The sequence below is a fragment of the Ambystoma mexicanum genome, chromosome 2q (assembly GCF_040938575.1).
Source record: "Ambystoma mexicanum isolate Mex_15411 chromosome 2q, UKY_AmexF1_1, whole genome shotgun sequence".
In the NCBI taxonomy this organism is placed as follows: Eukaryota; Metazoa; Chordata; class Amphibia; order Caudata; family Ambystomatidae; genus Ambystoma; species Ambystoma mexicanum.
In genome coordinates, this window is record NC_090924.1 from 1,322,077,418 (window position 1) to 1,322,101,469 (window position 24,052).

Sequence of the window (24,052 nt, forward strand, 5' to 3'; positions counted from 1 at the left end):
CCTGGCCCAGTGTCAAGGGCCAGGGTAGCTAAGAACTGGTAATCTATCTTCAAGAGATACAAAGAACGTGAAAAGTGAGACAAGTCCCTGTTAAGATGAGAAGGAAAGATGCCATGAGTGGCAAGTTTTATTCATTTAATGCCATTAGATATGAGGAAAAGGAACTCAAACACGTTCTCCTGTCACATGGTCTGGATGAAAAGAGAAAATGGCAAGCTACACCGAGACTTGAAGATAAGAACATGCTCACACTCCCTTCTATTCACTGGAGCAGTGATACTTTGCACGGCCGAGTTCAAAGACAATTCATCTGGCAGAAGGCATGAGTGATGATGGATGTGAGGCTAATTGGGTGGGGAGGCATGGTCAAGCCCACCCACTAACACCTGGGGTCCCAACTTGCATGATACTAGTGAGTGGAATATTCCAGAAGGGTACAAGCATGCCAACCAATTATAGAGGGCCACGTAGCAAAAAAGCCCTATAGTTTGAGAGCCAATGAAACGTTGTGTATTTGATGACAATGAAGATGACTTGCACTAGGGGTGGGCATAGTTGTCCAACTGACTCTAGCGACCCAATTACAATTCTATCCCTCATAGAAAGTATAAATAGATCTTCCCCTTAAGCCAACCACAATACCAAGTAGGTTTTCTTAGTTTGCCACGTAGATTGACATCAATGATGACAAATATTTACTATAAAAATTGCTTTTTTATGAAATGCTCTGAGATATTATGCTGTTTGACATCCATTGATGTCCGTTGTACTCACTGTTTTAGACAATTGATATTAAAACAGATTCGTTCTGCCAACTTCCTGCATCGGTCTTATTATTTGGTGTAAGAGTACATTCTGCATCACCATTCATCTAATAAAGAGCTACTTCACATAAAATGGCCATAACGGTTCACATGGTAGCAGAGATAGTATAGACCCATCGACCAGTAGGTTTCCAGAGTTTCGAACGATCGGAAACCCTCTGCCATCTAGCTGGAAGATTGTGAGGTTTCCTGTGGAGAGCGGCTGACATAGAATACTTGCAAGAAAATTGAGACGGTGGGACGGGTCCCTCTTTGACAAAATCCCTTGGGGTTACGAGAGGAGCTTTGTGGACGGAAGGCGGAAGTGGTCGATTGGAGGAGGGGAGACAATACTGAAGGCCTTGAGCTGAAGAACGAATGGTGAGTAGAATAAGGGGAATGCCAAATTAGGGGGAAGGGATTGTGGTAACATAAAAAAGTAACAGGGGGTTGTTTAGAAAAAACAAACAGTGTTTTTGAGGTAAAGCGAAGAGCGTTTTGTAGGCATGGGATTCCTAACTGAAGGAGTTTAGAAGAACTCATCTCACACCCCATTGGGGGTAAAGTAGGCAGCACATAAACAGGTTTATGTTAGGAGATGAGGTAAACTCCAAATCAGAGTATTTTTAGGGGCTCGATGAAAATTATCATAGTAAAATGTAAAAAGAGCCGACTAGTCTGTCTGTGTGTTTTGTGTTAAAAACAGGGTGTCGAAGAGCGACACAAATAAATTGTGTAAAGGCTGAAACTAAGGAGAAGAGGCTACTTTCTTTGTAGGGTCATACAAAGGAATAAATAAATAAATAAATAAATAAATAAATAAATAAATAAATTGTCAGCGCCGACCCAAAGATAGATTGAGGTTATTGAAAATAGTGGTTTTGAGTGGCGAATGTTGGAGCATGCTCATATTTCTTGTTTTTCTTAAACGTATCTTTGTAAAACGCTGGTAGGCATTGACAGTCAATTGAGACTCATCACAATGGGAGAAGTTACTCCACTGATGCACCTGTGTAAAACACTGCCAAAACATATGTCCAAGCTCAAACAGTATAGTGCAGAATGGGTAAAGGGCACAGCAGATAAAATGTTCATGCCATGGCCACAAGGGGGATTGCTGTCAAAAGCGGTATTGCAACACATGACCACATACTTGTACGCTGCGTACACGGGGAAGAAATTGGAGAAGAGGCTAGCTATTTTAGAGCTGTGGAAAATATACCAGGAGGACAGATAGGATCTGCCTCCTGAGGAATAGACGCTTAGCCATCGTAAATAGGAAGGTGTGAAGCCTTCAGCTCCCCTTAGCTCAGTGGAAATAAATGGCGATAGTACGGAAGCTATTGGGCTGTATCTGTTAAATGAACTAAAGGCGGCCACAGGGGATAGTAATCCAAAATACGAAATGCCTGATTATAGCAGTCACAATAGCCCAGAAGAAACCAAGAGAAAAGAGGAGATCTTTAAGATTTTTCAGGATAACGAGGGGAAAAGTGAGCGATCAAATGTAACTACAGACATGGCGCGAGAGATCAAGAGATGGAAAGGAGAAAAGGATAGAGTTGACGGAATAGCGCTTGTGTAGAATGAATGAATGGGAGGAGAGATATTAGTCAAGCCAAATGGGAAGAGTATAAAGGAAGTTAGACAGAGAGAAGATCAAGATGAACAGGAGAAAAAAGATAGGGAACGAGAGAAGAGATTGAAGGAGGATGAACATAAAAGAAAGAGTATTTTAAAAAAGGTAGAAGGCGCTCCTCTCCAGAAAGAATATGGCATGATAACCTGTTCTGAGATGAGAGTTTGCAGCACACGTTTCTCAGACCCCCCTATGTTTTGCATACCAAGTAACTTTGGGTCTCACCCTAAGTTACCAGGGGAATCCAGATGTGGACCCCTTGCTCACTGCTCTTAGAGAGGCACAGCTTCACCTCACTGATGATGCCCAACCACGCTGGAACATGTGTGTGTGGTTGCTGTGGTACTCTTGTTCAGAGGAGAATTGCCTCGCATTTTGGTGCTGGACTGCCTCTGGGCAGGACAAAGACTGATATGCGGGGACATTTCTTCTCTGTGAAAAGAACAGTGAGCTAAAGACTTGGTTGAGACTCTCCCAGGGGCCATCCACCGAAGAACAAGTCAATGGGCTGTATTCGTGCTGGTAGAGAGTTTCCCAGACCCCCTCTGTTTTAAAAGAAAGAGTAGAGAGCAGTGAGAACAGATGTATCAGGAAGAACAGCAAAGAGAGGAAGAAAGGTAGGAAGAGCAAAGAAAGTATGACAACAGACAGAGAACAAACGAAGAACAGGACAAACAAGAAAGGAAGCAAGAAGAGGAGGAAGCACAGAAATTGAGAGATAAAAGAATGCAGAGATGAAGGGAAGAGGAAAGAGTTAGATGGGAGGCAAGAAAGAGAAGGGAGTTAGATGAAGATTTGGAGCAAAAAAGGAGACAGCGAGAACGCGACATTGAGCCCATTCAAAAATAATTAATCGAACCGAATCCAGTACTACAATGGAGCAATATGAGGAGTTTTCTCCGTTAAAGGGGGGAACGCCAGGTCCATCTAGGGTAGCCCGGGAAGAGAATTCTGACATAGGGAGCATCAGAGATAGGATTGATAAGGGAAGGTAGCAAATCAGGAAGCCAGAGGAAAGGGAGATCAATCCCTGGTCCGCCAACCACGGAGCGGAGAGAGAAACTTATTTAGTCTCGAGAATAGACTTTAGACAGGCTGACATTAAATAAAGGCAAAGGGGATGAGAGTTACAGTAGCTGGGGGCTAGATATGTCAGACGAGGAGAGAGAACCCTTCCGTGGGGAGGAGGGGGAAGCGCATGCAGTCCCGAGGGATGCCTGCAGCCAGACAAGGAAGTAAGATGGTCTGATCCAGAGCAGACTAAAGATAGGACACCAGATCCCATGGAATATCTAGAGCATTCTAAAGGACGATCACACAATGAAAAGGGTGAGTCACCACCATATGTGAGCAGGCTGAGGTCATTGCCAGGTAGAAGGCGATTAGGAACCATTGTTCCCACTATGGATAGGCAGACAATGGGAGCCGATTGTGGATTTGGGTTCATGCAGTTGCCTTTATTGGAGAAAGGAGGGGCCAGACCGCAATATATTCCATGGCCACGGATGGATAAGGACAATTTAAGATGTAAACTCCCCAGTTTAACGCCAGGTGCAGGAAAATGTATCTATGAGCTAGAGAAAATGACAGGGGGAAATACTTTAGCAATAGGGGACATTAAGGGTCTCCTAGCAGCCATTCTTGGGGAAAGAACTGATGACATTTGGACGAGAGCAGGCTATTCAAGTGTCACAGCATAGAACACAACACACAATGGAGCACCATTTAACAATTGTAGAGAATATATCTGTAGAGTTCTCAAGGTGCAGTATCCTGACACATCAGACATTGGTTCAATTATGGCACGTAAGGTGAAAGAAGACGAAGATCCACTTGCTTACATTCAAAGTAATCAAGAACGATGGAGGGTGGAGTATCCTGAGGCATCAGACATTGGTGCAATTATGGCACGTAAGATGAAAGAAGTTGAAGATCCACTTGCTTACATTCAAAGTAATCAAGAACGATGGACTCTTGAAACGCGGGAACTGTGTGGAAAGACAGTGGCAGTATTTTACTACATTTTATGTCAAGGGTTGCCAGAACAGGTACAGAGGCAGCTCAAGCAATTAGTGGAAATGGAAGCGAGACCATGGTCTGAGATACAGTTAACCATAGTGCATCAGTGTAGGCTGTTACAGGAGAAAAACAAGAAGAGGGAGGATGCTAGAAAATGTGAGGAAGTTAAGTTAGTTTAGAAAAAACGGTCAAAATACACCATAGTAGGGGCGGTATTGACAAGCGGAGAGGGACACGGAATACAACAAGCAGTGGGTACATCGCAGGCGCATAATCAGTGCCAAATCGACCATGGAGGGAATGGATTCATGCCGCGAGGCAGAGGAATGAGTTATAGAGGAAGGGGTAGTTTTCAGAAAAATCAATGTGAATTTCAAAATATGCAGAATGATAATCAGAATGTGCAAGGAGGATTTAACCAATGGCGGCTAGTCAGAAGGGCTCCCCTGGTACATTGAACATGTGGGATGACAGGGAACATTGTGCGCATGTGTGGAACACAAGGGTATGTACGGAATGGGCAGTTCTCAATAGGGAGGACAGCTTATCCACCAGCATATAGCTCACAAGCTAGGGATGGGTTCGCCCAGGATCAGACAGTGTATCAGGCACAAGCATTGCAAATGCAACTGGCACAGCAATCACACCAATCACCATTGAATCCACCGAAAGAGCAGTCGCAGCACACACCCATGCAGATACAGCAGCTTGCAAACACGGGGCAGCTATTGAACCCTAGAATAGGGGGTGTCACTGTGGTGGGTTTCACAGGAACGGGGATATGCAAGAATCCACAAAAGGACAGCTCACAGGGTGACTTCATGTGTTCAGTATTATTAGTGACTCCAGACCCCCAAGAGGAACCAAGGGTTGATGTGACGATAGGAGGCAAATCTTTTTCTTTTTTAGTAGGCACTGGAGCTATTGGCTCATATATACGAGAGGAAAAATATCCGAAGTCATGAATTGCCATGAATGCTCAGGGATTCTTTGGAGCTACGAGTAGAGTTCATTTTACTGACGAATAACCAGCCTCTATAGGAGAGTGTGAAATGTCTGTTCCATTATTGTATTCACGGCAGACACCAGTTAACATTCTGGGATGAGATTTAATGACGAAACTTAACATGACGATTTTTTCAACTGATGAAAGCATAGTGTGCTCTAATCCAGGGATGCATTAAATGAATGTGGGCACATTTATATTGGCATTTACAGGGCAAATGGCTCTGTGGGGAGTGCCATTAGAGCCAGAAGTTTTTCTTTATGGGATACAGATTCTGTTAACATGGCTACCCGGCTAAGTGTGAAGGAGTATGAGGATACCTGATGAATTCTTATTCAGGCCACAGATACCTCTGGATGAAGAGGGGGACAGACTATTTCCTTAGAGTTAGATGCAGCCATAGTGCAAGGGGAAATGGCCATGATCGGAGGAACCGATGATGAGGGCAGGGCATGGAAAACAGTGATTGCCATTGAGGAAGGGTATAGACTGACTGATGTCACCGACAATTACATGCTTAGAGATGACATAGCAGATTTATAAGTGATATTTAAAATAAGTATTACATATTGGATCAGAATAGAGAAAAGAGAGGTCCCACAGTGAATGATGATAATGCAGAAGAGTCCAGCATTTTTGGACGAAGATTTAGAAAACGTGCCAAGTTCTCTATGGACTACAGGCCCCTATGAAGTAGGCCTATTGAAGGGGCTAGGGGAGGTTAAAATGAAGCTGAAGCCAGGATCAAGTTTACCTTGAGCAAGACAGTACCCCATGTCTTGAGAGGCAGCTGGGGTATTTTTAAGACTATTTTAGCTCTGATGGAGCAAGGTATTTTAGCGACATCAGAGTCATGGTGCAATACTGCGGTATATCCTATCAAAAAATCGAATGGTTGGTCATGGAGATTTATTCAAGGTATGAGACTGATTAACCACATTGTTGAGGCAGAGTCTCCTTTAGTTCCTAATCCAGTGATGATATTATGTAGCCCATTGCATAAGGACTCCCAAGACTTGACGTCATTTACGTTTCGCCAAACTAGATTGAAAAGCACTTGTTTACCCCAAGGGTGCTGTGATTCTCAATCAATTTTTAATAGGGTCCTCCAGATGGACCTAGGCAATATTAATTTGAAAAGCGTTGTGATACAATATGCAGATGATATTTTATTTTGTAGCACGACAGAAGATGAGTGCAGACAAGAATCCATTCAGTTAATGACTATCCTAGCAGACAAGGGATATAAAGTATACAAGGAGAAGTTGCAATATTGTCAAGAAGAGGTGTTGTACATAGGTCAGTTGATCTCGCATGAGGGAAAGAGGGTCACACCTGAAAGAGCTGAGTCAATTTTGAAAACAGCAACACCACACACAGTAAAACTGATGCAACAGTTTTAGGGATTATGCAACTACATTAGAGCATGGGTGTTTGATTATAGTTCGTATACAAGCCCCCTTTTGCAGGCTGTAAAGAAAGCACAAGTGAATAAGGAAAAAATAGAATGGACTGAGGAAATGGAGGGAGGGTTTGAAGAGTTGAAAAGAGCCATTTGTAAAGCTCAATTTTTAGGGATTCCAACTTATGCTGAGGAGTTCTTTTTTTCACACACGAATGGGACAGTCTTGATAGCAGTGCTTACACAGAGGACTAAACTAGAGTACAAACCTCTGGCATATTACAGTGGGATTCTAGATCCACTTATGAGAGGAAACTTTCCTTGCAAACAGGCGCTGGCAGCAGCCGCATCCCCAATTGAGAAGTCTACCAGTATTGTGATGGGTTGCTCTATGATGCTGTTTATAGAGAATGCTTTGTTTGCCATTTTGGAAAACCTAAGGGTACATTGACATCTCAGAGAGCTTCTGCATATGAGGTGGTTATATTGAATCCAGCAATTAAAATAGTCAGATGTAAAATAGTGAACCATGCCACGTTTGTAGCCGAGCTCGTGGTAGAGGGTGAGCATGTGCATGATTGCGCAAGCTACAAGGAATTCTATGATGACATACTGCACGTAAAGGAAAATGTGCTGTCTGGAGGGGAGATTCTCTTTGTTTATGGGTATTCAAAAATGGATCAAACAGATGGAGAAAGGCATTATGGTTCAGCTGTAGTGTCAAATAGAGAAAATTGTGAATTTGAAGTTGTGGGAAGCATTAGGCTGCCATCTCATTTTTCGGCACAAGCAGCAGAACTGGTGGTGCTTATTGACGTGCTTGAGAAATTCTAAGCACAGGAAGTGACAGTGTACCGTGACTCTGCCTATGTGATGTCAACCGAGCCCGCAGGTCTAGCACGTTGGAAAAGGAGGGCTACCTCTGAGCGGACAGCACTCCAGTGCAATATTAAATGCGCAGCACATACTTAGGGAACTGACTTTATTGCATACAGAAACTAAGCTGCAGACAAAGAGGCCAAAAGGGTTGCAAATTCTTTAGATATCTTGAGTTTCTTAAAGATAGGATCACAAAACTCAAATTTACACTGAAGAAGGAATGACTGTATTGTCTGTCTCTAGCCTTGTATGCATTAAGGAATCAGCCCGGGTCGGACCACCACCTCACGCCACACGAGTGTTAGTGACAGGGAGGTGAATGAGAACATCTTCGTCTCCTCCGTTGAGGAGCCGAAGTGATGCCCAGAAGACTGCCGAAATGTGAGTAAATGAATGATGTGCTTATTTGACCTGTATGACTGCTAGTATCTCTGTCATTTCAGATCAACTCAAGTGCCAGTGGGGTCAGTTTCAGAACACAGATGAAGACCATCCAGCAACCGGACTTTCGAAATTACTACCTGTACCTAGACCTTTTTCTGGTGATGCTATTTAATTAGTAACTTTACGAGAAAGTGGCACGAGCTGCAGTTCTCTGGACCTTACCTCATGGGGAATGTTACTCCCTCAGCAGTAAATGTCCAAGTGAGACGTGCATGGATACATCTTAATGATGTAAAACCATATACTGGTGAGACCACAGCACCCCAAAAATCGATTCAGAAACACGACAAGAAGAAGAAGTTGAGCACGTGCAGACCCGATCGATGACGAGGATGAAGGACGCTAAGGTTGTTGATTAAATAAATGCAAGTGTGCATTTGGACTGTGACTCACCTTGGACACTCCTTAGAGATATTATAGCAGGCATGCAACCTGTGCTGAGAGTCACAGAAATCTTTTGAATTGAACTTTAGAAAGTGTTGACGTACTAAAAATATGCCAAACCTACAGGTCGAATTTGATGACTGGAAACGCGAACAATTTCCAGACTCGTTTCTCACTAAGTTCCTGTTTGGTTGAATCAATGGTTCTGACAGATGTCGATGCCCATAGGCTCTTGCTCGCTGTTTTTGCTTTTATTCTTCAGGCTTATCCTGATCATGTTGGGTGTATTGTTGATATACGCATATTTGTGCATGATCCTAAAAATGGCCCTGCGATATGAAGTTTACTTGTGGCAATAATCAAACAGATCCAGCAGAAACCTGATCATTTAACAGAGCTTCCTGATTAAAAAGGTTTGTCCTTCCTTAAAACAGTATACAGGCAAAATGAAGAATGTTGAAAGTGGTACAGTTCTGGAAAAAGAACAAGATCGACAACATCCAGAAAGTCGTAATTGGTGGGGGTTAATGTACTGGTGTATAATATATGCATGCTTAGCATTTATTCTTGTTCTTTTGGTTCTTATGGTCCACACTCTTTACTTTATTGGTCCAAGCAAAGCAAAAGTCCCTTTAATTCTCCCCACTCCAGTAGCTTGTGTAGAGTTGCCTGTCACGGAGAAGCCAAGACCTTTTGTGTTATCCCTCCACAGCAGAACTGCTTTAGAGTTATTTCCATGGGTTGCTAACAAATTAAGAGGGATACACAAGAGAAGTATGAAGAAAGATAATGATGGGATAAGCACATATTTAGACAGTACAGCACATTTGGGTCGTAACATTTGGTATCAGCACATGAAAAAGGTGGGAGAAAGTACGTCTGAGGAGAGTTGCTATGTTTGTGCTCTCATACCTTATGCTATGAATGCTGCCCAAATTTTTTATTATCAGAGAAATTCCAGAGTATGATGCTAGATGTCTCATTCACATTGCAGCATGCATGAGGCCAATTTCAAGGAAGTTGGGCCACCTTGCGATGGAGATCAAAAGGATTGTTCCCATTTCAGGATGATTATATCAAGACTACGCAAATGGAAAGGGAGCCTGCATGGAAGAGCAAGATGCTGACTTATCCGAGGACAGGACAGGATGAAGTGGTCATAAAGGAAACAAAGAAGATGGACTGTCCTGATAAGGAAGAAAAGCCTTGGGTGCCTGGATTCTGGGAACGGTCTCCGAGGTTAGTCTATGGACAAGTGAAAACCAAGAAAGGATGGGAAGAAGGGCTGATGTCTTGTGCATCTCACTTATTGAAGTCAGAATGTGTGCGAGTAGTGCAAAAACTGAACGATGAGTGCTTGCTGGGCCGACCATGCTAAACTACTGACATGGGTAGAAGATGAATCAGGTCCAATAATGGTGATTCCATTGACGAATGTGACATTGTGTTTCCGAAGAGAAGGAAGAATTTGTGTGGGAACTAATGGAGGTTGCAAAACTACAATTGATGTCTCCAAGATGGGAGCATGAACAGCCGTTCTTATGGATTGATACTGGGTTTGTGGATCCAGATCCTATGTAAAGTTACCCAAGGATTGGTGAGGGACATGCTCCCTAGTGATCATTCATGTTCCAGCATTAGTGATTCCAAAGAGTGACCAGAACATTGGGGTGTTTCCAAAAGCAAATGCTCACTTAAGGAGGAGACGGTCGGTCGAACTTCTCAGTTGAACGAAAAGGGAGAATTACTTTTCAACTAAATCTATAGATGCCTTTGATGCCATTCCATATGAACACAGGTTGTTCAGCAAGACTGCCCCAATATTCACGATTATCTTTATGCCAGGGATTCAGACGATGGCAAGTGCTTAATGGTTACAAATAACCAGATGGTAGCTCCTGCAGACCATTAACACCACAAAAAAGGATTCAACGCTATCAGGGAAGAGTTGAGAGCCATAAGTTTGATGACTCTCCAGAATAGGTATGTCCTTAACATGATTACAGCAATGGAAGGAGGTGTTTGCGCCAGAATAGGGCCATCATGTTGCAAATTCAGACCTTCTCACGATGACGAGAATGGGACCTTGACAGAGGCCATAACGTTGCTGACAAACCTGCACAACAAAATGGAAGATGAAGTAGAAGATATTGCAGATAACAGCTGGTTTGCATCAATTCTTCTCATGGGTTCCAAATGGATGGCGAATATCTTAAAGTTTCTTGGAGCACTAATGGTGATGATCATGTTTGGATCCTGTATGATTGGGATAATAATCACACAGAGTAGACAGCGAAGAAGGCAGTAGGAATGAAGATCATGATCGATGTTGAATCAGGGTTTGGACCCAAGGAATTGAGAGATGAAGAAATCAGAAAATACATAGAAGCCAATATTCAAGCACCTGAAGGAACGAAGTACCTGTATCTGACGCATCACAAGAGGTGTGTGGGTTTACTGTAGCCCAAATGGACAATGTATATCAATATAAACGAAGGTCAGGCCAGCGGAACAAATTATAGACACTCAAAAGGTCGCAATCAGACCACCAAAACGGGGAAGGACCCCCAAGGGTGACAACGCAGATCAATCCACTAAGAACAAAACAGTTGTTAAAAATACTGTATTTATTAGAATTTGTACTTGTTAAAATAAGTATTAAATCATCTGAAATTCTATACAAAATGCGCAAGATAACAACATTAATCTTTGCATTGTGTAAAGTGACTAAATACTAATTTCACTGTTGGCTGTAAGTGAAAAAGTCAGCGAAATAAATCACAGTAGACCTAGATGCTACTAAGTTGGTCCCAGAAAGGGGGTTTCCCGTCCGAGCAAGGAAAATCACTCAATAAGGGAAACCGCGATTGCCTGTTCAGATTTAAAGGCAAGGGCCAAACAGTAAATCAGCAGAGGGCAATCTGGTCACTAATAGATCGTGCAGCCAACCGCAATAATTAGTTACACCACTGCACAATATAATGAACACATCATCATTGAAAAAAATGCTAAAATTAGCCAAGGGATGCTGGACAATGTAGCCACATGACCTGGAGTGTTGATGACCATGTAAAATCAGCAGGATCTCTGAAAGCAGTAATGAAGTTAAGGACTCCAAAGAAAGACTTCTTCAAGAGAGGATGTCTAGATGTGAAGACTGATGGAGGTGTGGTCGATGAATCAACCAGAGGGGGGAGTGTAGAGGTGGAGCCAAATGCCTCTACCTGAAATTCCGCCCCAGTCTTGCCTATATGTTGGGAGCTGGAAATTGTGGAAATTAAAACACCAGTAATGATGCCTATAACACAAAAAGCCTTGGAGACAAGGTATCCATTGAAAAAACCTTTTTCATGTCTCCCAGAGAGCTGCCAGACTCTTAGGGGAGATCCCGGAAGATGCGTAAAGATGAATGAAAGAGAAGATTGGTGACGTCACATGAAGCAAAGATCCCACACCAAGAAGAGATGCCAAGAGAGAAGATGAATAGACCTTATGGAATCTGATGACGAAGTAAAGAATCGAGTAACCTTTCATGTGCGAAATGAATATTGCACATGTGAAGAGCATTGGAGAAAATGCAAACCATTCATAAACTGTACAGATGCTGTAACACAAGTAGACTAAGTAATCATGAAGGCTGGCTATACGTAGTGAATAGACTGCAGGCGGTGCCGCCATTATATAGAATCTGGATGTTCCACGTGGCATTTTAGCAAACCAGGACCTCATGAACAGAAGGGCTGAAAGTGTGGCACAGAGAAAAACAGTTGCCAGGGTAGCCAAGAACTGGTAATCTATCTTCTTGAGATACAAAGAATGTGAGAAACAAGACGAGTCCCTGTTAAGGTGCGAAGGAAAGATGCCATGAGTGCCAAGTTTTATTAATGTAACACCATTAAATATGAGGAAAAGGAGCTCAAACACACTCTCCTGTCACATGGTCTGGATGAAAAGAGAAAATGGGCAAGCTACACCGTGATTTGAAAATAAGAACGTGCTCACACTCCCTTCTAGTCACAGGAGCAGTGATACTTTGCAAGGCCGAGTTCAAAGACAATTAATCTGGCAGAAGGCATGAGTGATTATGGATGTGAGGCTAATTGGGTGTAGAGACATGTTCAAGTCCACCCATTAACAACAGGAGTCCCAGCTTGCGTGCTGCTAGCGAATGGAATATTCCAGAAGGGTACAAGTGTGCCAACCGATTATAGAGGACCACGTAGCAATACGCCCTATAGTTTCAAAGCCAATGAAATGTTGTGTATTTGATGACAATGAAGATTAGTTGAACTAGGGGTGGGCATAGTTGGCCACCTGACTGTAGAGACCCAATCTTATCCCCCATAGAAAGTGTACCTAGATGTTCCCCTTAAGCCAACCACAATCCCAAGTAAGGTTTCTCGGTTTGCCACGTAGTATGACATCAATAATGACAAGTTTTTACTATAAAAATATCTTTTTATGAAATGCTCGGAGAGATTATGCTGTGCGACGTCCGTTGATGTCTGTTGTACTCCCGGTTTTAGACAATTGATATTAAAAAAGATTTGTTTTGCCAATTTCCTCCGTTGGTCTTATTATTTGGTGTAAGAGTAAATTCTGCATCCCCATCCATCTAATAAAGTGCTACTTCACATAAAAGGACCATCACGGTTCACATGGTTTTAGGATTATGTCATTGCTGGATCTCAGTGTTTCCCTCCATGGGGATGGGAGGATCTCTCCTGGGATGAGTGTGGTTCCTTGACCCGGAAGGCCTCGATCGTGATTCTGAGTCCCCTGAAATGGATCCTTTCCTTCACTGGTCACCAGTGGACTGATTTTAGAGATGGAATTATGAGTTCGAGCCTTTGAGTCCCAGAATACGTTTTACCACTGTGCTAGCGATACACTGTCAGCTACCCTTGTACATGCAAGAACTCAACCTCCGCAAAAGATTCATCAGGAACCATGAGAAAACCTGGCGCCGCTATAGGAACGCATCTGGCCTGGCATGTGCAGTCTTGAAATCCACTGCTGCAAAAAGGAAAGGACCAGAAAACAAGCCTTCTCTGCCCATGCCCCAAGACTATGGAACCTCCTCCCTTTCGGCATCAGACTCGCCCCCATGCTCAAGGAGTCTCTCCTCAACACATAGGCCATTATGTCACCCCTAGCACCACATAACTCACTAGACGCCACCTTCCCCTCTCCTCCCTGCCACCCCATACATCTGTTCCCTTCTGTATCCTCTGTATATCTGTTTTGTTGTTATTACTGAAAAGCACTCCGTTATGCATCTGTAATGTTGTACACCTCTGTAAAGTGCTCCGTGATATATCTATATTGGTGTATACCTCTGTAAAGTGCCCCGTTGCTTCTCGAAGCTAAGTCTGCACTCAATAAATACAATAATAATAATAATAATAATAATAATAATAACAACACTGTAATGCAGTGTCTGTTACACCATTAATGCAGGCATTCCATTGCAAATTAACTGCATGTGGGAACACTGATGCAGAAGATCCCCCTTAATAAAGTGCATGTGAGGGCATTAATTCAGCATCTCCACAGTAATACAGTGAACTTGGGATCAAACAAGAATGCAGAATCCCCAATGTAGTATAGAGCATGTTGAAAAACAATTCAGGTGAGGAATTAGTGCAGGATTTTCACTTCAATAGTCTGCATAAGGGAACATAATTGCATAATCCTCGGTGTTTAATAAATCTTAACTGTATCATAGTGCTCATGTAAACTTTACTGTATGAACATGCTTAATGTGAGAACATCAATGCAGAAGTCTGATTTGCATACAGTGAACATAAGAACATTGTTGCTGAATCTAACTGCAACACACTGCATGTACAGGCACACAAGCAACGCCAGAGGCATCTGAGGATAAAGAGGCAGCTGGCCAGTCTGTGAGTGTGACATCCCAGCACACAGGCACCACCACCACAAAGGGGCAGACACAGCACAAATAGGTAGAAGTCACATTAAGCCACTATGCATTGTAGCAGGAGCAGGCCCACACCCCCGTGAAGCCCACCACGAGCACGGCAACCCCAGTCAACAACACATCTGCTACTGTGGACAGCGCCACGGAGGATACACTGCCAAGTCCAGTGACATTGGAGACATAGGCCGACAGCAGCTCTGACTCTCATCATGGGGCAGTGCCACCAACCCATGGCACCGTCTCTGCCAGCAGCCCCCACCACACCGGAGAGCCCTCCACACCACCGCCGCTTGTCAAGGCACTCCTTTGACTCCCCTTTCTCAAGCCCACACTGACAGCGCACCCCCTCACCACCAGTGCAAACAGCTACAATCAGCATGGTGATGCAGAGGCTGGGGGACATAGAACAACGCCAAAGGGAGATGGAGGCCATCAGCCACACCCAATCCAGCCAATTGAAGGCTATTTGTGATGCAATCCCATTGGCAACACGCAGGATGGCACGTGACAATGCGAGGACCAGGAAGGTCACAACCGCCAGTACAGTTGCACTGTCGGCATATGGACAAAGGGTGAAGGAAATGATGGAGGGCATCTCAGCCCTTGCAGATGCCATCCGTCAGAGCTCCAATGGCAACAGCTCCAGTGGGCGGGTTCCATCCCTTCACATTCTACTACGCCAACCGAGGAATCCCAGGAAAGCACTCCTTGGCGCGAGTCCCTGCACCAGCTGCGCAATAGATCACTGGGTGCTGGGAGTCCTATTGGCCTGAATGGCCATACCATGGACTCGTTGGAGGGCGGGGGTAGGAGGAACTGTGTGCTGGGGTGTTGGTGGTGGGTGGGGCAGGGTGGATAATTGGTGCACAAAGTAAGATAACTGTTTGTTGAACATCATTCATGCGTGGACATTCCTGATTGTGTTCATGTGCATTTTAATCACAGTGCTGGAAGTGGACAGAGACAGGCTAACGTACTAGAATTAATTGTCGGTTAGTGCCTTGTGGGCCAGTCTCACTTCCATCACATCATTCCTGGGAGTGGCTGCTCTGGCTCCTGACTCATGCTGTTCATGGCTTCTTTCTCCGGGTGTGGCATGTCGGCATCGGTGGGTAGTGGCACATTTCTCCTCAGGCAAATGTTATGTAGCATAGCACACACCAGCACAATTTTGACCACTTTGTCAGAGTCGTACATATGCTATGCCAGTGCAATCTAGGCACCGGAATCATGCCTTGAGGAGTACAAAGTTGGGCTTGACGCACACACAGGTCCGGCTGCTGGCATGTTTGTAGGCAGTATCGTGTGGTGTTCATGGGTCATGCACAGGGGTCATCAGCCATGCCAGCTGCAGATATCCAGAGTCACCTGCATGGGGTGGCATACAGACATTTGTCACTTGTCTCATACTTGGGTATGTTCTCACACTGTATCAGGACATTGGTCAACGTGTGCATGCATGTGTACATCCCACCCATGCAATGTGTATGTGTGATAGCCGTGCTGCCTTTGTCAATGCCGACATGCATACCTTTGCCTACACTCACTGTGACATTGGTCTGCTGTTGGGTGCTGCAGTGTGGATGTGCGCTGTGCCACATTCATGAGGCATTGAGGTACTTGTGGTCATGTGTGTTTTAATGGCAGGGCTATGTGTACATCAGCGTGTGTGTCGAGGTGTGTCTGACGTGCACATGCTCCCTTGGATGACCTCGGTCATTGGTGCAGGCACAGTCCTGGTGGTGCTAGTGCATCCACTTGTCATGCCATGCTCTCTTGTCAGTGTCACCCCCCATAGCCCAATTTTGGCCTGGTGCTTCACTGTGGATATGTGGCAGAAATTGTACTCACCCACTATTCATATCCATTGTCCTCTGTGCCTCTCCTTGTATCCTGGCAGTGTACTGTTCCATAGGACCATGGAGTAGTGGGTGGAACCTGGATAGCGGGCATAGCAGTGGGTGATAGTGAGGTCAGAGCCGCAAGCCACCTGCTATCAAGATCGTGCCTTACATTGTGGTCAGCAGGCAGATCGGTGAGTTGCTTGTGGCATCCAATCTCCTGGGCAGCCACTTTTGACACAGGATGTCAGTCTAGAAACCTAATTCGAGACCGCAAACGTATTTTGGTGGCCGTGGGCCAACCGTCTCATGCACGATATGACAGAATATAGGTTTTCGAGTGTTCTAATGAACAGCCATTTTGATGTAACAAGAATCGCCATTTTGTTTTCTAACCATTGCTCATTGCTTTCTGTTCCTATTGCTTTGCAGTATATTTTTCGCTTACACTGCTCGACTGAGGAACAATGCTGTCTGTATATGAAAAGGACAAGGCCTCAGGGCCGAGAGGATAACAAGAGTTTCACTGAAACACAAACGTAGGCAGCGCCAGGAAGAATGCCCGGCTCCCTCCTTAATGTAGCCTTGAAGCAGAGCCGCAGGGCATTTAATCATTTCACAGCTGCACGCCAGTCTCGTTATATGGTAGAATATGTTAGAATAATACCGTTAAAGGCTTGAATTATGCTTTTCTAACGGCCCCCCTTCGCTGAGCCTGCTAAGGAGCATGTCAGCTCCCAGGACGCGAATAGCACCTGATAGATAGCAAGGTCCGGAATGTAACCCCCTCTGCATGTAGCTCGCTTCCAAGAACAGAAGCGCCATGTTCTATTCAATAACCGAAAGATGCCTATGCACTCACAAATTGCAAATTGTTACTAGAATAGATGTTTGAAGGTGTCATAGTGGCCGGAGATGTCCATCGTCACACCAAGTTCAAAAAAACCTAATGAAGAGGGGTGTTAACCATGACATAGCTGATTGTTTGATATGCATTTTGTATATATGTAACTGATGTACGGAATTCGCTCTCTTGCGTCCCACGAGGTCTAGAGATACACGTCGCGGAGCGTTGAGACAGAGTTGGCCAACTGAGACTTTTGCTTTGCAATAAAACCCTAGCTTTGGAAATACAACCTCGTGTCTGGCATCTCTATCGTGTGTGGTGACTCGCCTTGTTTCCATAGACATCAGGGTCCCCTAGGGGCCCCTTTCAAGATGGCGCCCGAATAGGGACCCTCTCCCACTTGTTCCTTCGCGTAATGTTGTAATTGAGAAAGGCAGAGAACGGCGAGGATGGGACGATCGAGCCGGGATCAAGAGGTGTTCGGGGCGCCCTGTAAAAGTGATGAGAGACTCCTTTGCAGATCTGCACACATCTGATCCCTGATCGACGTGCCTGGCTAGAGAACAAGGAGGCGAGGGTCCCGAAACGAGGCAGAAGCCGACACAACGTCCTTTGGTGCGTCAGTATACAGACAACTTGATTTATCAGGTGAGTCATTCCCCGATTCATAGCATCCTGATATTGGTTGAGAGTTGACTTTGCAAATTCAAACGCCCTAGGTAAGGTTGATTAACCAAGGGGAAGGTTGAAACATGCCTGGGGTATTGTCCACCTTAGCGAGGTTATTCCGCTGTGGTAGACAATCTTTGGAAAATGGCCAAATTGTACCACCTGGGGGTACGCCGGCGTATGAGATGTATGTGAAGTATGGAGTGGGTGCGATAATATTCTGTGAGACTTGGCATAGGCAAACCAGAAGGCAACAAGACCACCAGTGGCCGATTAATGGTAGTTTTGAGATGGCGAGGATAGAGAACTTGGAAAGGGTGTTGATAAGAAAGAAAGCACGCCTTGCGGCATTTGAAACTATTAAAGACTGGAGAAAGGAAGCAATGCTCCGATTTAAAAGCAGAGCAAAGCATGCGCGCAGGCATAAATCAAAAGGTGAGGTAGCGGAAGAAAAAGAAGAGGAGGAGTGGACTGAGAGTCTAAGAAGGGCAGGCAGGCGTGACCAGTTGAATATAGAAAAGATATACCCACAACGAGAATTACACATGACAGATGAATTGATAGAAAATATATTAACTCATACAAAACAAGGCCCAAGATCAGAAGAGAGACAGATAGGTTAGTAACTATAGCCCAGACCCCGCCCGTAGGTCAAGCTCCCCCTCCGGTAGCTCAAGCCCTCCCACAGCCACAGACCGCGCACGTAACACTTCCTACTAGCCAACCAGGCCCACAACAGACACTCGCTGTTCCCATTGTCCCATCCGCACCTCCCGCCTTAGACACAGACTCGGTACCGTCTGTTCCTCCCGGGGTTGAGGTTGAAGGATAACCCGCAGCGCAATCAGAAAGGAAAGGAAGGTGGAATTGCAGCAACAGGCAGAGATGTATATAGACGGGAATGATGGGACGGCAACATTGCTTCAATATATGACATTCGTAGAAGCAACGAAAGACAGGTAGTGTTGGAAAGCATGGGTGAGTATTTGGTGGAGAGATGGAAACAGCTAATTGGGAAATTACCACCACAGCGATTGTTAGATCTGAATGCATTAGCACGCTGTAGGGAGAGGGATGAAGAAGTAAGAGAACATGTGTATAGATTTTTTGAGTTAAAGGATGAATTAGATAATGACTATGCCGAAATGTTTACTGCACCCGGATATAGGAGTAAAGATATTGGGAGAAATAGAAAGGAAACTGTAGAGCCATATATACAGCGACGACATTCGATGTCATCAGTACAAAGGGGCGACAAGTTAAAAGTATGTATGCGAGAAGCGTCTAGATGGATGTCAGATCATAGTAGTCCCACAATGGAGATACACAAGATATTTGATGAATATTCTATGCCTATGAAAAGAAAAGCGCTACAATCGATGGTTGAACATTTATTAGATAAAGATATAAAAAATGATAAGGCCAGCCCGCCTGAAATAATGGCAGTATATAGAGCATTAGAATGAGGAACAGGAGAAACAGCCCTATCATTGGATCGGGGAATATTGTTGCATCTAAGAGAAGGGGGAGGGACGGTAAGTGGGGCATTCCCTATGAGAGAGGTCCCACCTACCTTTGTGCCCAAAGTGGAGGTTCCCGCAGCGGGCAATGTAGCGGCGCAGGTAACACCAGCCCATTACACTGCCCAATACCTGCATGTCCCCTTTTCCAGACAAGAGGTGAACAACATAAAGCAGACGATTCCGGATATAAGAAAGAATCCTGCAGGGTTTTACAAGGAACTAGAGTCCTGCCTACAGTCATCCGTGCTTACCATGGGTGATATATGCCTAATATTATCGGTGATCCTGCCAGCAGATATATGGAAACAAATAAGGAAGGTAGATGACACAACTGCCTTTGGCGCCACATGGGCGGATTTGATGATAGAGGATTGGAATAAAGCGGTTGGAGGAACACCAGGACCGAACCTGGTGGCATTACCAGCACGTATAGTACAGAAGTTAAAAACAATTGTTCCACAGAAAATAATCCAATGGGACAAACTGACTGCATGTGTACAAGGCAAAGATGAGTTGGCTACAGATTATTTTAATAGATTTGAAGAAATATTCACAGACTTCAGCGGGCAGGATGTGGGTTCAGAAGCAGGGAAGAGGTTATTTGTTGAAAAATATGTGAGGGGGTTAAGACTTCCAATTCAGGATCTAATAATGGCATCAGATAGTGCATGGAAAGCAAAAACGTTGGGCGAAGTACTGCATAAGGCCCAATATTATGAGCGCAGAGTGACTGCAGGAAAAGAAAAAGAAGAGAGGGATAGGGTAAATCTAAAGACACAGGTAGTAATGCAGCAAGTAGTAGGACATAATAGAGGGCGAGGGAACGCACAAGTGAGGAGTAGTTCGAATATGTATGGGGGAACAGTGGGGCCGAATCAGTGTGCATATTGTAAAGAGGAAGGACATTGGCGAATGCAATGCCCGCATTTACAGAACAGAAATGGGTCTGGTCAAAGGAGACAGCATAGAGGACACCCAGGAGCGAATGGACCAAATAGGAATAGTATGCAGCAGCATCATAATAATGGAGGTAATCAAAACCAAGGCCAAAACCAAAATGCCCCAAACCAGAGTCAGGGACAGCAAAATCAACAATATGGAAATCAGAATGGGGGAAATAGAGGGAAGAGTGGAAATGTTTTCGTTACACTGCCAAACACGTACTACAGTAATAGTAATGATTACACATCGGACAATGTGTTATTTCCCCAATAGGTCAGCCCAGGACAGGGGTCGGAACCAGTGTCTATTCCCGTGAATCAGAGAGGACCCTACGTAGAAATGAGAGTCGGGAATGAGGAACACCGCTTTCTTGTATATACAGGAGCACAGAAGTGTTCAATAGACCATCACTTGGTTCCGAATATACCACTGTCAGGGCAAAAAAATATTTCTGTAGGGTTCGCAGGTACACCAGTCCTACACCCAGTGTCCAAACAAGTCCCAGTTACCATAGGACCATTCACTGAACATTGTCCTTTCCTTCTAACAGAAAATTGTGGAGAAAATTTGTTGGGATTGAATTTGTTGAAAATACTAGGTTCTGTTATACATTGCACGGCAGACGGAGTGTTTCTAACGATATGGCCACACGATGCCCCTGTGTCAGAATTCATGTCCGAAGCGTTACCAGGGGAACTAAGTAAAGTACCAACCTGTATATGGGCAATGCATGACAACGATGTGGGATGTTTAAAGATAGAGCCAGTAAAGATTATTTTAAATGAAGGTGTTACCCTACCGCGAATACCCCAATACAAAATTTCGGTTGAAGGTGAGAAAGGATTGAAGAGTATTGTTACCGATTTGCTGAAATTAGGGGTAATAGAGGAAATCACAGGCAGTACATGAAACAGCCCGATCCTTCCGGTTTATAAAAAAGGAGGTAATGAGGTACCATACCGTTTCATAATTGATCTACGCGCATTAAACAAGGTAGTACATCCGCAATTTCCTTTAGTGCCAGACGTCACTACAATATTGACAATGATACCTGTTTCAGCAGAATATTTTAGTGTAATAGATTTGAAGAATGCATTCTTTAGTATTCCAGTCGACAAGGACAGTAGATACTTGTTCGCGTTCACATTAGGAGGATGATCATTTACATTTACACGGATTCCACAAGGTTTCACGGAAAGTCCAAGTATTTACAGTAGAGCATTAAAAGAGCAGCTAGACATGCTGGAATTACCCGTGGGTTGTGTACTTTTGCAATACATAGACGATCTATTACTAGCTGCAGACACAGAGGAGATTTGTAAAGAAAGCACTGTATTACTACTGTCACACGTAGCAGCACATGGCCATAAAGCTAGTTTGAAGAAATTTCAGTATAATCGAAAGGAGGTCGTTTATTTGGGCTACCTACTTTTGAAAGGAGGGAGAAGACTAACGCCAGAACGCATAGAAAGTATTTCTTGTATGCCTATTCCAAAGACACAAAAAGAAGTCAGAGCCATAATAGGCATGGCTTCATATTGCTGACAATGGATTGGTAATTTTGCGTTGATTGTGAAACTATTAGTGAATTTGACTAGAAAGGATGCGGTTATGCCTTTGCAGTGGGATGAGGAATGTCAGAGAGCATTTGATGGATTGAAAACTGCATTATGCTCGGCCCCAGTTTTGGGTACGCCGAACTATAAGAACATTTTCAGACTATTTGTGTGTGAAAGTGAAGGATGTGCATTGGCGGTTTTGACACAGGAACAAGGTGGAAGAAATAGGCCGTGCGGCTATTGTTCATCTGCGCTGGACCCTGTAGCGCGCGCACTACCACGATGTTTGCGACCTGTCGCGGCGGCTGCTGCATCAGTGAAACAAACGGAAGGGATGGTATTGGGGCACACTTTAATTCTGATGGTGCCACATGCCATAGACGTTCTATTAAATAGGACACAGACGCAACACCTCACCTCTGCTAGATTGACAAGATATGAGATTATCTTGTTTGCGCCCCATATCCAAATTATGAGGTGTAGCGCTTTGAATCCTGCAAAATTAATGCCATTAACCATAACAGAAATTGGGAAGAATGAATCACCCCCCCCACGATTGCTTAATGGTCACTGAGGAAGAAACCAAGGGGAGAGTTGATTTAAGTGATATTCCACAGAAAGAGCCGGATGGAGAGTTATTTTGTGACGGCTCATGTTTTAAATTACCAGATGGCGCGACAACTGCCGCATATGCTATCACTACCCTAGAGAGTGTTGTAGAAAGTAAAAGAATCCCCTATAATTCAGCACAAGGTGCGGAAATAATAGCAGTAACCAGAGCCTGCGAGATTTCTGAAAATTTGAACATGAATATATATACTGACAGTCAGTACACGTTTGGAGTGGTTCATAACTTTGGACGACTCTGGGCTGAGAGAGGGTTTCTGACATCACATGGTGCCAGAATTCAACATGGCTTTTTGATTGTACGATTGCTGTCTGCACTCACGTTTCCAAAGCGCCTAGCAATAGTGAAATGTGAGGCACATAAAAAAGTAACATGCAAAATAGGAGAGGGAAACGCGTTTGCAGACAGAATTGCGAAACAAACTGCCACTGATTTAAATACCAAGATGATGACGGTTCAGACAGCGGAAGTACCCTGTATGATAGAAGATGGAGTTGCGACTGTCAAAGAAATGCAGGCCGAGGCTATGGCCAATGAAATACAGGGATGGGCAGAGGGATCTGCTGAGTTGGATTTGGAGGGTTGTTGGGTGGACAAGGGAACTAGAAACTGGATGTTGCCAAATTCATATGTGACTGCAATGGTCAAACTGGCCCACAGTCCTACGCACATCTGTGCCAAGAAAATGATACAGCACCTTTCTACAGTATGGCAGAATGCAAACATAAAAAAGAATGCAGAAAGTTTGGTGCAGAACTGTATCACGTGTTTACAACACAATGTAGGAAAGGGAACAGTGACACCAACAGGAAGTTTTGGCCCGCCCTCCATGCCGTTTGAGGTAGTTCATTTTGATTTCATAGAGATGGAAAGGTGCCAAAACTTAAAATAAGTCTTGGTGGTAATCTGTGCATTCAGTAAATGGGTGGAGGCATATCCTTTAAAAGACTGCACAGCAATGAGTATGGCAAAAGTAATGTTGAAGGAGTATTTTTCCAGATTTGGCTTGCCCCGTGTCCTATGGTCCGATAATGGACCACATTTTGTGGGTGCAGTGGTGTTACAGATATGTGCAGGTCTACAGATTGATAAGAGATTCCACAGTTCAAGGCATCCGAGTTCTGCCGGTCTTGTGGAGAGACACAACGGGATACTGAAATCAAAAATTAGCAAGATTTGTGCGGGAAGCATGTTGAGTTGGGTGGATGCATTACCAATAGCACTATTATGCATGTGTACGTCTGTACAGGCTAAAACTGGGCTCTCCCCATATGAGATCATAATGGGGAGGCCGGCAAATGTATGGTGCGCACCTCAGCCAAAACGACTCAGTGAGATAGAACATCCTGTGCTTAGTACTTATTGTGGCATTTTAATGCAGAAATTACGTTTGATTCATCAGCAGGTGCAGGAGGCATTACCCGTGCGGTATACCGGTCCGGGGCACGCGCTGGAGCCAGGAGACTGGGTGCTGCTAAAAAACTTCGAAAGAAAGTCATCATTAGCACCCAGGTGGCACGGGC